The following is a 12,075-nucleotide window of genomic DNA, read 5'->3' on the forward strand; positions in this document are numbered from 1 at the left end:
AGCACGCCAAGAGCCCACCTCACTTTGGCCTTGACCTCTGAGGGGCTCTCCGTCAGTGACAGGTAATGAGAAAACCACTGGGAGAGGAGGGTGACAGGGGTCTGGCTGGGAAGGACAGGAAGACAGGCTAAAGCTGGCATGCTCTCAGGCCCTGGCCCGCTCAGGCTACCCAGGGAGGAGCTAAGGGGGCATCTATTTCCTCTTGGCCATGGTCCCCTCAGTCCTACCCCAGAGGAGGTGAAAATGGCGCTGGCTTCCTGATGCAGAGCTTCCTGGCCTGGGAGTGCAGTATGGGGTCCAGCAAAACATTCCCATATGCCTTCTTTTCTCTCCCCTTGGAGCTTGGTGGAGCTAAGGTTTAGAGGTGGAAGATGTGTTTCCTGTTGGAGGAAGGGAAAGAGATGTTGGGGCTCACTGCGCACCAATGACGTACTAGCCGTAGCCAGGCTGGGGTCCCAGTGAGATGTAGTGGGGGAGAAGCAGAGGACCTGTGTGGCTTAGGGGGTGGGACCTCACTCAGGCCCCTTGGTGAATGGATCCAGGAGTGGAGGATGGACCAGAGAGACCTGGACACAGAAGATGAGTGGGGATGAAGGAGAGTAAAAGGGGGACAGGGAGGAGGTTGGGGAGGAAATCAACCATGAGGGAGGGGGTGAGGACCGTATTTAGAATCCAAGCCAGGGGGCTCTGGAATAGGGAACTGAATAGAGAGGTGAGGCTCAGAAATTGAGGAGGGGGCAACTACCTCGGCTGACGCCAGTGCTGCAGCCCCAGATCCTGTTGGGGCAAATATTTACCAGACGACAACAGTTGCTAAGCAAGGAGGAAGGAGGAGGGAGGCCAGTAGCTGCAGGCCCTTCCAGGCTCCTCCCCAACAAAAGCCAGCCTACACAGGCCTGAGCCACCACTCCCCACCCCAGCTGGGAGGCTGAGCTATACCCCTCCATACACGCACCTCTTGGGATCACCCCGACCCCTGCCCCCCAACACGCCCAAGCTGGCAATACGCCAGAGAGCTGGGCTAAGGGAAAATCCCTGGGCTGTCAGACCTTCCCTCTACTCTGGGACATCTCTTGGGGCTCAGACCTTGCAAAATGTCCCCTTCCCAATCCCTCCTTCAGTGGGGGCTGTGAAGGGGGGAGCCAAGGAGTGTGGATATGATGAGGGAGGGTGTGCTGAAGAATGGAGCCAGAATGTCCCAGGAACTGAGGCCTGGTTCGGGGAAGGAAAGGAGTGACTCCACTAGAGGCTTCGAAAGGGCAGGGGAGCAGGGCTGGTGGAGCCAGAGAAGGGGGTCCAGAGGGCCACTCCCTACTCTCGTCCTTGGGCAGGGGAGGGCGTTGAGGGATAAAGAGGGGGGAGGGTGGGGTATGTTCAAATGGAGCCAGATGTGGCCCTGTGATGTGGGCTGTTGTTGGCACAGGCACAGCAGGGGCAGGACGTGCCACTGCCGATGGAAAGGATTAGTCAGAAACTGGGAGGGGGCAGCCCCCGGAGAGGGGACAGAGGAGAGCTAGTCCAGGACCCCTTCCTCCTCCCCGCCCGAATCAGGGCTTGCAAGGAGGGGTTGGCTAGGGGTATGCACTGCCCTCCCATCTCCTTCTCAAGGGGGCCACCATCTGCCCACCATCCTTAAGGTTCCCACCCATTTTCCTGGCTGAGCCTCAGCTACTCTATGCAAAATGGGGATCCTGGCACCCTCCCCACAGCTGTTAGAGGAGTCCCAGACAGAGGAAGTGCGAGGGCCCAGCACACAAGAGGGGCATACCGGGGGTCCTCTTCCTTGGTGGCCTCATTAGGGTGAGGACCCTCCTCTGCAAGGCTTCTCCCTGGGGGTCGATCGCTGGCTTCTCACCCTCAGCCACAGGCCCTCTGGAAATTGGGATGCAGAGATGGGCGGGAAGGACGGGTAGGGAGGACACAAAGAGGAAGCTGCGGGGGCAGGAAGGAGGTTCCTAGAGCCCAGGGCTTCCTGGTGCCTATGGAGGTTCTCCAGGGTTGGAGGGTTGGCCACAGCAGCTGCAGGGCCCAAGTCCCCAGCTCAGCTGCAGCCCCCATGGGTCCACCTTGAGGCAAGGATAGATGAGGGCTTGGCTGTGAAATGAAACCAGGGGGGAGACGGAAGCTGCACCACAGGATGGACTTCTCAGTGCCTCTGCAACAGCACAAGTCCCCAGGGAGAAGTGGGAAGGGATCCCAGGAAATAAGGCAGACCCGAAGGGTGGGCCGGGGCGCAGCAGTTACGGGAAGACCTATAGACACAGCATATGGGACCCTTGGAGAGCCAGGCCCAAGCTGGCAACCAAAAGACTGTTGTTTTCCAAACTCCCATCGGAAAGTTTGAAAAATACACATGGAAACGTGACTCACTGCCCCCTCCCCATGGCCCCCCTTTCCTGGTTTCTGTGATTTTTCTCCCAAGAGTTAATTCAAGTCACATTCCCACAGAAACCAAAGCTTAATGAGGGAGCGCAAAGAGCCGGCTGCAGGAGGCCGGAGGCTCCCAGGAGGGGCTGGAAATGGAGATGAGCACTGGGTGGGCCAGGGCGGACTGGGCTGCAGCATTCTGCCCACTGTGGAACACCTCGGGTGGGGGAAAATTCAGCTCTCTCAAGGGTGGAAATGGAAGGGTTCATTCACACCACCTAAACCAAACCATCTTGAAGACCCAGTTTTAGGACAAGAATGAGCCCTTGGGTGCTCACAGGCTCCTAACCAGAGGTGACAGAACCAGGACTGAAACCTGGATGCCCTTGCTCTGCCTGGGTGTCTGCGGTATGTCAACTGTACCTTGCTGCCCTCTGTACCCCAGGCCCAGAGAACTTGCTTTCTGGCCTCTTACTCAGAATCCATTCCTGGGGCCACAACTGAGGCTAGAAGTCCAGGATGGGGGAAGTGAGGAACACCCCTGAATTCACTCACCTCCACTCCACTGTCCCACCCCCGTGTATCACGGAGCAGGTGCACAGGCACGTTCCTCCCTTTGGGCTGGGGAGCATCAAGGCCGGCCTGCCCCAACAGGGTATTTCTGAGACAGGAATTCCCAGCCTGTCCCAGAGAGACCAGGGAAGGTGAGGACCTGGCACTGGGCCAAGGGTGAGTGGCCTTCCACTCTTGAGAATTCTTAGAAGAAGACCCCAAGTATTCCCAGACCAGGAGTGATTCCTACGCATCCATAACTCATCATCACTCCTTGGATATCTCAGATGGAGTTCATGTCTCCCAACACACAGCTTCACTCTGCTTCTCTTTCCTCAGCCTCTCCTCCTTCATCTCCCTTGGCCAATGAGCCCCCAAGTCCTTGTGGTTCCTACCTCCAGAATTGTTATCTGTTCTATGTACTACCTCCAGCTCTCTGGTCTGCTCACCACCAACCCCCACCTGGATAACTGCAGCAGCCTCCCAACCAGTCTCTCTGCCTCCACCCTTGCCTCTGCTCCCATCCTTTCTCCTCTATAAACTATAGTGATTCCCTTCCTCCCTTCCTTCCTGGGTAACTGCAGCAGCCTCCCAACCAGTCTCTCTGCCTCCACCCTTGCCTCTGCTCCCATCGTTTCTCTTTCCCACAGTGATTTCCTCCCTCCCTCCCTTCCTTCCTTCCCTCCCTCCTTTTGAGACAGGATATTGCTTTGTCATCCAGCAGGCTGGAGTGCATTGGTGCAATCATAGCTCACTGCAATCCAAAATTCATGGGCTCAAGTGATCCTCCTGCCTCAGCCTCCTGAGTAGCTGGGACCAGGTTCACGCAACGGCACCCAACTAATTTTTTTTTTTTTTTGGTAGAGCTGGGGCCTCACTTTGTTGCCCAGGCTGTTCTCGAACTGCAGGGCTCAAAGAGATCCTTCCACCTTGACCTCCTAAAAGTGTTGGGATTATAGGGGTGAGCTGCCACGCCCAGCCCACAGTGATCTTTTCAAAATGAAAGCCTCATTTTGTTTCCAGAAGACTTTAAACTAACAGTGGCTCCACATTGTATTTAGGATAAGTCCAGATTCCTTGACCTGACTTGTAATGCCCTCCGCGACCTGGGCTCTGCTTGCATCTCTAGCCTTATCTAAATTCCAGCAATCTCAACCTCTCTCATTGCTTCCTGACTAATATTTCCAGACATGGCACTTACTTTACCCTCTGATCAACTCCTACTCATCATCCAGGCTCAGCTAAAAGTGCCACTAAGTCTGGATTAAATGTCCCCACTCGCCACCAATATCCCTTGTCACACTGTCTGTGAGATTGTCTGTGTATGTGTGTCTTCCCCCATTAGAGGGACTCCTTGAGGGTAGAGACTGGGTGGATCTGGTGCTCTGCCAGCACCTGGCACAGTGCCTGGTGCACAGAAGGTTCTCAATACATGTTTGAGTAGAGTATCCTCATCATAGCCCCCTCAACAACCAGCACCCTCAACATGCTCTACTCCTTCCTCTACTCTTCCCACACACCTTACTCCTCAGCACCTCATTCTAAGCTCCCCTTCCTCCTGCAGGCCCCACCTTCACTGCCTCCCTTCGTCTGAGCTCCCTGTGTGCACTGTAACCAGGCCTCTCTCCAGCCTAGCCTGGGGCACAGTCACAATAACAATAGTAAGGAGAGCTACTGTTTAGAGAGCACTCACCATGTGTCAGGACCTGTTCTAGGCTCTTTCCATTCCTTGGCTCATTTCATAACCAGCAGGAGCTAAAAAGGGGGGTTGGCCCTATGACCTAACTTGTCTGATGGTTCAGGACAGGTCCCTCCAGGAGATTATTAACTCCATAGTCACCATGTGTAAAGGAGATGGGTGTGCTCTAGGCCTCAATAAAAGTTTATCAAGGGAAGGAACAATATAATTGCCTACCTTTATAGCAGGTCCTATCACTAGTAAAACATTATGTCTGGGCAGCCCTGGGAGGTGAGCATGGCAAAGTCATTATTCTCATTTTATAGAGGAGAACTCCCTCTAAGTGAGTGGAGAGGGACCTGCTTCCAGCCACACTGTTGGTAATGAGCTCTCTTCCAAAGTGCAGCACCTCCAGGGCTATGCAGAGGGGTCCTTGTGGGCGGCAAGCCGCCCAGGCGCCGAGGCAAGAGACAGAGGACATGAGCTGTTCCAGTATAATAAAATATAAAACAAGACTAGTTATACCAGATATAGATCTTAGATATGATTATATATGAATATCATTAATCATTAGTTTGTAGCAATTACTTTTTATTCCAATATTATAATAATCCTCGCTCTATAATCATAGCCTAGGAAAAACCAGGCCATACAGAGATGGGAGCTGAGGGGACATAGTGAGGTGTGACCAGAAGACAAGAGTTCGAGCCTTCTGTTATGCCCAGACAGGGCCGCCAGAGGGCTCCTTGGTCTAGCGGTGATGCCAGCATCTGGGAAGACGCCCGTTGCCAGGCGGACTGTGGTCCAGCAGTAGCGTAAGTGTCAAGGAAAAACACCCGCTACTTAGCAGACTGGGAAAGGGGGGGGGGGTCTCCCTTTCCCCGGGGGAGTTTAGAGAAGACTCTGCTCCTCCACCTCTTGTGGAGGGCCTGACATCAGTCAGGCTCACCCGCAGTTATCTGGAGGCCTAACCATCTCCCTGTGATGCTGTGCTTCAGTGGTCACACTCCTAGTCTGCCTTCATGTTCCATCCTGTATGCCTGGCTCTGCCTTCTAGATAGCAGTAGTAAATGAGTGAAAGTACTAATAGTCCCTGATATGCAGAAATAATGGCATAAAGCTGTCTTTCTCTCTGTTTCCTTTCCCTCTCTGCCTCGGCTGCCAGGCAGGGAAGGGCCCCCTGTCCAGTGGACACGTGACCCACGTGACCTTACCTATCATTGGAGGTGACTCACATTCTTTACCCTGCCCCTTCTGCCTTGTATCCAATAAATAACAGTGCAGCCAGACATTCGGGGCCACTACTGGTCTCCGCGCATTGGTGGTAGTGGTCCCCCGGGCCCAGCTGCCTTTTCTCTTATCTTTGTCTTGTGTCGTTATTTCTACACTCTCTTGTTGCCGCACACAGGGAGAGACCCACCAACCCTGTGGGGCTGGTCCCTACAGGTCCTGAGTGGTATGTGACAGGGAGGTGCTGTGCCAGGCTGGATGGAGCCATCCAGACCATTCATCCAGTGATCTCAACCCTCACTGGGCATCAACATTGCTTGAAGGAAGGGGGCTTTCAAAACTGCCAATGCCCAAGGTCTTGGATATTTTGATTCAGTAACTGATCTGGGGTGACACATGGGCATTTTCCTTTTTTTTTTTTTGTCACCCAGGCTGGAGTGCAGTGGCACCATCTCGGCTCACTGCAGCCTCTGCCTCCTGAGCTCAAGCAATTCTTCTGCCTCAGCCTCCTGAGTAGCTGAGATTACAGGTGCACACCAGCACGCCCGGCTAATTTTTGTATTTTTAGTAGACTCTGTAGGGTTTTTGCCATGTTGGCCAGGCTGGTCTTGAACTCCCAAGCTCAGATGATCCACCGCCTCAGCCTCCTAAAGTTCTGGGATTACAGGCGTGAGCCACTGTGCCCGGCCTAAATTATTTTTTAGAGATGGTGTCTTACTCTGTTGTCCCTCACTGCAGCCTTAAACTCCTGGGCTCAAGCAATCCTCCTGCCTCAGCCTCATGTGTAGCTAGGACAGAACTTTTATTATCAGTTCCATTTTACAGGTGAGAAAACAAAGCACAAAGCATCTAGTGTTGCACAATTAATAAACGGTGGAGCTGGGATTCAAACCCTAGAGACCTAGCTTCAAAGGCCACATTCTCAACCTTGACTCCATAGCTGTCAACCCCAAAGTTGCAAAGGAGCCAGTGGTGGAGCTAGGCCCAGAATGCAAGTCTCCTCTGGGCAGAAAAGTCAGAGAGCCAGTGAACGTGGGTAAACCAAGGCCAGAAAAGCCACACTCCAGGCCTAGAAGCCTAGTAACTCCTAGGAGCTAAGGAACTAAGGCCTAATTGCTAAGAAGAGGGCTCCAGGGCCCTCTCCTTCAAAGGGGAGGAAGGGGTTGACAGTGGGGCAGCCTTTGCCTGCCTGCCTCCCTCCCTGCCAAAGGGGAGCCCTGACCAACCCCAGCTGAGTTGTCACCTCCCTGTGCTAATTGATGCAGCCTCCTAATTGCCCATCATGAGGAGGCAATTAAGCCCGATTAGAAAGCCAGAGCTAATTAGTGCTCAGCTTCCCACAGCCTCTGGGCACCCCAGGGGTCTACAGGAACCTGCTGCCCACCCCCAGGGAGGAGAACTGTTGCTTGTATCAAGCATACTGGAAGTTTATGTTCCTCCCTTTCTCTCCCAAGGATGGGGGTGGGAGGGGTGAGCATCATGGCTTACCCCTTACCTTTGTACTGCAGGGTAGCTCTATCTCTGTCCCACTAGAAATGACTTGCCTTCCCTGACAACTGACAACATTCATGTCACCCCACAGTTCACAAGTACTCTCCCATCACCCCCTCCATCCTCCCCACAGGCCTGCAGGTAGGGTATCCTGAGTTACCACTGGGGCTCAGAAAAGGTAAGTGATTTGTCTGGGATCACATGGCCCATTTTGACCACAGATCTTGTACCCCTAACATACATATGTGAGAAGTCTTTCCCATGATTTCACCTCAGTTATTCCTGATGTAACATGGTAGACAGTCGGGCCATGAGTTGTGTACCTTCTTTTCACATGGCATTTTATGCTAGGTTATCCCATTTCATCTGTCTCACTCCATCTGTTCATCTACCTGACTCCCATCCTAAGAACTCAATGCCAAATTCAAGAAGTCCTTTCTGGGATTACAGAACCTGAAATCTGTGGACAGGGAATCTAGTTCACTCTTCCACTAACTTGCTCTGTGACCTCGGAAAAATTGCTCCCCTTCTATGAGCCTCGGTTTTCACACCTTCAAAACAAGAGAACCAGACTGGAAGATTTCTAAGGTCTTCCCAACCTCCATCCATTCTGCTACAAGGGAATAAATGATGAGGGCCTGAACTACACTCTTGCATGCTATCAAGGCCCAGGGTGAGATGGGCATACCCCTCTTGTACTGAAATTGTGTGGGCCCCAAAGCTGAACAAGAATGAAACTATCCTGACAGGGACTAAGAGGCTGGGAACTCCCAGGCTATAGCAGAAGCTGGAGGATAGGGGTGATGGTGCTGGGTGGTGTAGACATGATGATCACACACATGCACGCACGCACACACGCACACGCACCCCTGGCCCTAGGACCAGAGCAGAGAGAAAATGGTGGGGGAGCTGCCATCCAGTTGGATGGACTGGAACTGGGGCCTACTCTCTTGCGCTTGGAGGAGAGTGAGAGGTAGGTTGGCTGCCCAGGTTCTGGCCCACATTAGGCCATGCAGTTTGCCAGCTTCCCTCCATATCAGTGTTGGGCTCACATAGGGCAGGGCAGGCAGGGAGGCTAGGGGCCTTGGGGTCCATCTCCTCTGGGGTCTGAACCATCCTCTAACTCCCATGCTCCTACTCTTCCTTTTCTGCTTTCTGGGCCTTCCCAAGCATGGTAAAGAGTCAGGCTAGCCTGGGTTCCAATCCTGGCTCTGCCACTCATGTCCTGCCCATGGCACCGTGGGCCAGGCTGAGAGTTTCCTCTTTGATAAAACAGGGGTAACAGTAATTCCATAGGACTGTTGTGAGCAATAAGTGATATAAGCGATATGTGCATGTATGGCATGGAGCAAAGCGCCTGCCCCTTATTGGGGCTCAGTTCTGCCATCCCTCAGTTTCCCTGCCAGTACCTGGCAGAGCAGAGATCCAAGGCCTGGGCTGGGGGAATGCATGCTCAGCAGTGAGAAGGAGCCACAAGGCATCCGGTCCCCAGCACCAGGTCACTCTGCAGCCTTCCCTTTCCTGTGGTGAATCACTGCTTGCGGGCCCTGGGGACCCAGGAGTCCCCAGCTTGCCACAAACACTACCGTTGTCATGGAAACCGGGCCTCCCCTTCCTCTCTCGCTGATTGATTTCACCACAGCTTCTCCCACATTGTGTCTGGTTCCTAGATCTCAGCTTTTGACTCACTGACTGACTTCACTGCCTCTCATTTCATGTCCTCAAGAGAATAGCAGCCTCATCAGGACCCCCAACCCCTCAGGCTGGCCCCTTTCCCAGGTGACCACCACTTCCTTCCCTGCCATGTTAGGCTGGACATCCCCTAAGAAAATGTATTTCTGGGAGGGGTGAGCGAGAGTCTGCCCCTGAGCCCCAGGGCTTGGAACTTCACCCAGGCCTCAGGACCCCATCTCTCCTGCCCCAGCTGAGAACCCTCAGCGCCCAGGCGTGAGATGAGCAAGCACAAGGGAGGTGGCCACGGGGAGAGACCGACGGGCGCTGGCGCCACCTGCTGGCCCAGCGGAGACCAGCCCCACCTTCTCCCCTGTGGGTGTGTCCAGGCTAGTCCTGAGTGGCAGGAGGCCCTGGCTGTGTCCTTCCAGAGGAGACATTCCACATCATTCATTCATTCACAGATATTTACTCAGTACCATCTGGGTGCCAAAGACAGCTTTCATCTTCATGGGTAAAGTAATTAATGTGTGATGAGTGCCTCCAAACGCTGGGGAGCAGAAAACCCGGCACCTAACCCGGTCTGCGGTTGTGTGGCAGGCCTGCCTGAGGAAGGGATGATTAAGCTGAGTCCTGGATAATAATCACCAACATTTATTAAGCACTTTCTGTGTACTAGACAGTATGTCAGTACTTTACATGCCTCTTCCCGCTAATTGCACAACAATCCCATGAGGTAATTGCTACTATTAGCTTCACTTTATAGATGGGAAAACAGGTTCAGAGATGTGCAGTAATTTGCATAGGGCTCACAGGTACTACACAGTGCATTGCCACCCACCTACAGGATCCTGCTTGAATAGCCAGTCAGAAAGGGAGAAGCAAGTGTGTTCCAGGCAGAGGAAACGGAAGGGGGAGCCCCTGGCTGTGTAGACAGAGGAGGAGAGATGGGCAAAGAAGGCCAAAAAGGAACACCCAGGAAGGTGGAGAAAAGCCAGGGAGAAAATCAGGACTTCAGAGGGAAAGGAGGCATGTGTTGGGTCAGAGGTCAAAAGCAAGGCAACATAAAAGCTGAGACTAGACTCAGCATCACTCTCAGGGAGCCCTGGGCAGTGTGGGAAGGTGGGGCGCAGAAACACAGGAGGCCAGAGTAGATCATGCCTCTGCTCAGGTCTGAGTGTCAGAGCTGGAACCAATCCATACCCCTGAGTAGTCTGTGAAGGCTGCCTGGGAGAGACATGTACAGTTACCCGCCTGGAAGGGCATGCAAGTGCCTGAGTGGACCAGGCAGCCTGAGTGTAACTCTCCAGGTTCTGGGACCGAACACAATAATTAATTAGAAGTGTGGGGAGGTAATAGAGTGGGGAGCAGCCTGACCTCTAACCCCCAGACTCCTGGGGGAGCTGGAAGAGGGCCTAGTACAAGGATGTTGGCATTAGAAGTGTCTTGGACACCGGGCGCAGTGGCTCACGCCTGTAATCCCAGCACTTTGAGAGGCCGAGGCGGGTGGATCACCTGAGGTCAGGAGTTTGAGACCAGCCTGCCCAACATGGCGAAACCCCATCTCTACTAAAAATACAAAAAAGAAAAAAAAAAAACATTAGCCGGGTGTGGTGGCAGGTGCCTGTAATCCTAGCTACTCAGGAGGCTGAGGCAGGAGAATCGCTTGAACCCAGGAGGCAGAGGTTGCAGTGAGCCAAGATTGCGCCACTGCACTCCAGCCTGAAAGACAAGAGTGACACACCATCTCAAAAAAAAAAAAAAAAAAGTGTCATGGAGGTCATCTGGCTCAAATCACACCTGCAGGGGCTTGCACCTGCTGGTGACAGCCCACTGTTCACATTGAAATCAACCATGGTGAGAGAATTTACCCCATGGAAATTAGCAACTGCCACAAACCAGGGCTTTCTCCACCCTGGTTATTAAACATTTACCAGCACACCACTGTTCCCATTCTCCTACCCTCCCACTCTTTTGAGAAGAGGAAACTGAGATGGGGAGTGACTCATTCAGTATCACATGGTCATTTTATTCCTTTCATTCATTCAATCAATCATTTACTCGAGAAATTTTTATTGAATGCCTCCTATATGCTAGGTTTTGGAGAGACACATCCCTTATTCATGGAGAGCGATCAGTCTGAGTAACACAAACACACAAACTGGCTTTGAAAGCACTGGGAGTTGGCCGGGCGAGGTGGCTAACGTCTGTAATCCCATCACTTTGGGAGGCTGAGGAGGACAGATCACCTGAGGTCAGGAGTTCAAGACCAGCCTGGCCAAAATGGTGCAACCACATCTCTAATAAAAATACAAAAATTAGCCGGTAGCCAGGCATGGTGGCATGCGCCTGTAGTCCCAGCTACTTGGGAGGCTGAGGCAGGAGAATCGCTTGAACCAGGAAGGCGGAGGTTGCAGTGAGTGCACGCCACTGCACTCCAGCCTGGGCGATAGAGCGAGACTCCGTTCTCAAAAAAAAAAAAAAAAAAATTAACTGGTTGTGGTGACGAACACCTGTAATCTCAGCTACTTGGGAGGCTGAGGCAGGAGAATCGCTTGAACCCAGGAGGTGGAGGTTGCAGTGAGCTGAGATCGTGACACTGCACTCCAGCCTGGGCGACAGCACAAGACCCCATCAAAAAAAAAAGAAAGCACTAGGAGCTAAGTGCTAACAAATGGGTAAATACTGGGTGCCACAGCAGACTTGGGGGTATATGTAAGACCATCAGCATGGTCAGGAAGGCCTCTCAGAAGACACAACTCCTCCTTGGCCAGGTGCGGTGGCTCACGCCTGTAATCCCAGCACTTTGGTAGGCCGAGGTGGGCAGATCACGAGGTCAGGAGTTTGAGATAGCACAGGCCAAAGCCCTGGCCAATATGGTAAAACCCTGTCTCTACTAAAAATACAAAAATTAGCCAGGCATCGTGGCACGCTTCTGTAGTCCCAGCTACTCGGGAGGCTGAGGCAGAAGAATCACTTGAACCCAGGAGGTGGAGGTTGCAGTGAGCCAAGACTGCGCCACTGCACTCCAGCCTGGGTGACATAGCAAGACTCTGTCTCAAAAAAAGAGAAGACATGACTCCTCC

The 12,075-nt window shown here is 53.0% G+C and overlaps 1 protein-coding gene across 6 annotated transcripts in view; it reads right to left on the bottom strand.

Moving 5' to 3' along the window:
* Positions 1 to 12,075, bottom strand: part of LMNA (lamin A/C) — a 58,769-nt gene that overhangs the window by 34,958 nt on the left and 11,736 nt on the right. For 2 of the 6 annotated variants that reach the window (XM_054469232.2, XM_063653945.1), the window contains exons 1-2: positions 1,769 to 1,931; positions 228 to 380 (exon numbers count right to left, since the gene is read on the bottom strand). The exons of 2 other annotated variants lie outside the window; for them this stretch is intronic. The gene's annotated coding sequence lies outside the window, so the exon portion shown is untranslated. Of the gene's footprint in view, positions 1 to 227; positions 381 to 1,768; positions 1,932 to 12,075 lie in introns of those variants that run through there. 2 more of the 6 variants (XM_063654001.1, XM_063654127.1) reach the window with 1 other exon arrangement.

This window comes from Pongo pygmaeus, chromosome 1 (assembly GCF_028885625.2).
Source record: "Pongo pygmaeus isolate AG05252 chromosome 1, NHGRI_mPonPyg2-v2.0_pri, whole genome shotgun sequence".
Lineage (NCBI taxonomy): Eukaryota > Metazoa > Chordata > Mammalia > Primates > Hominidae > Pongo > Pongo pygmaeus.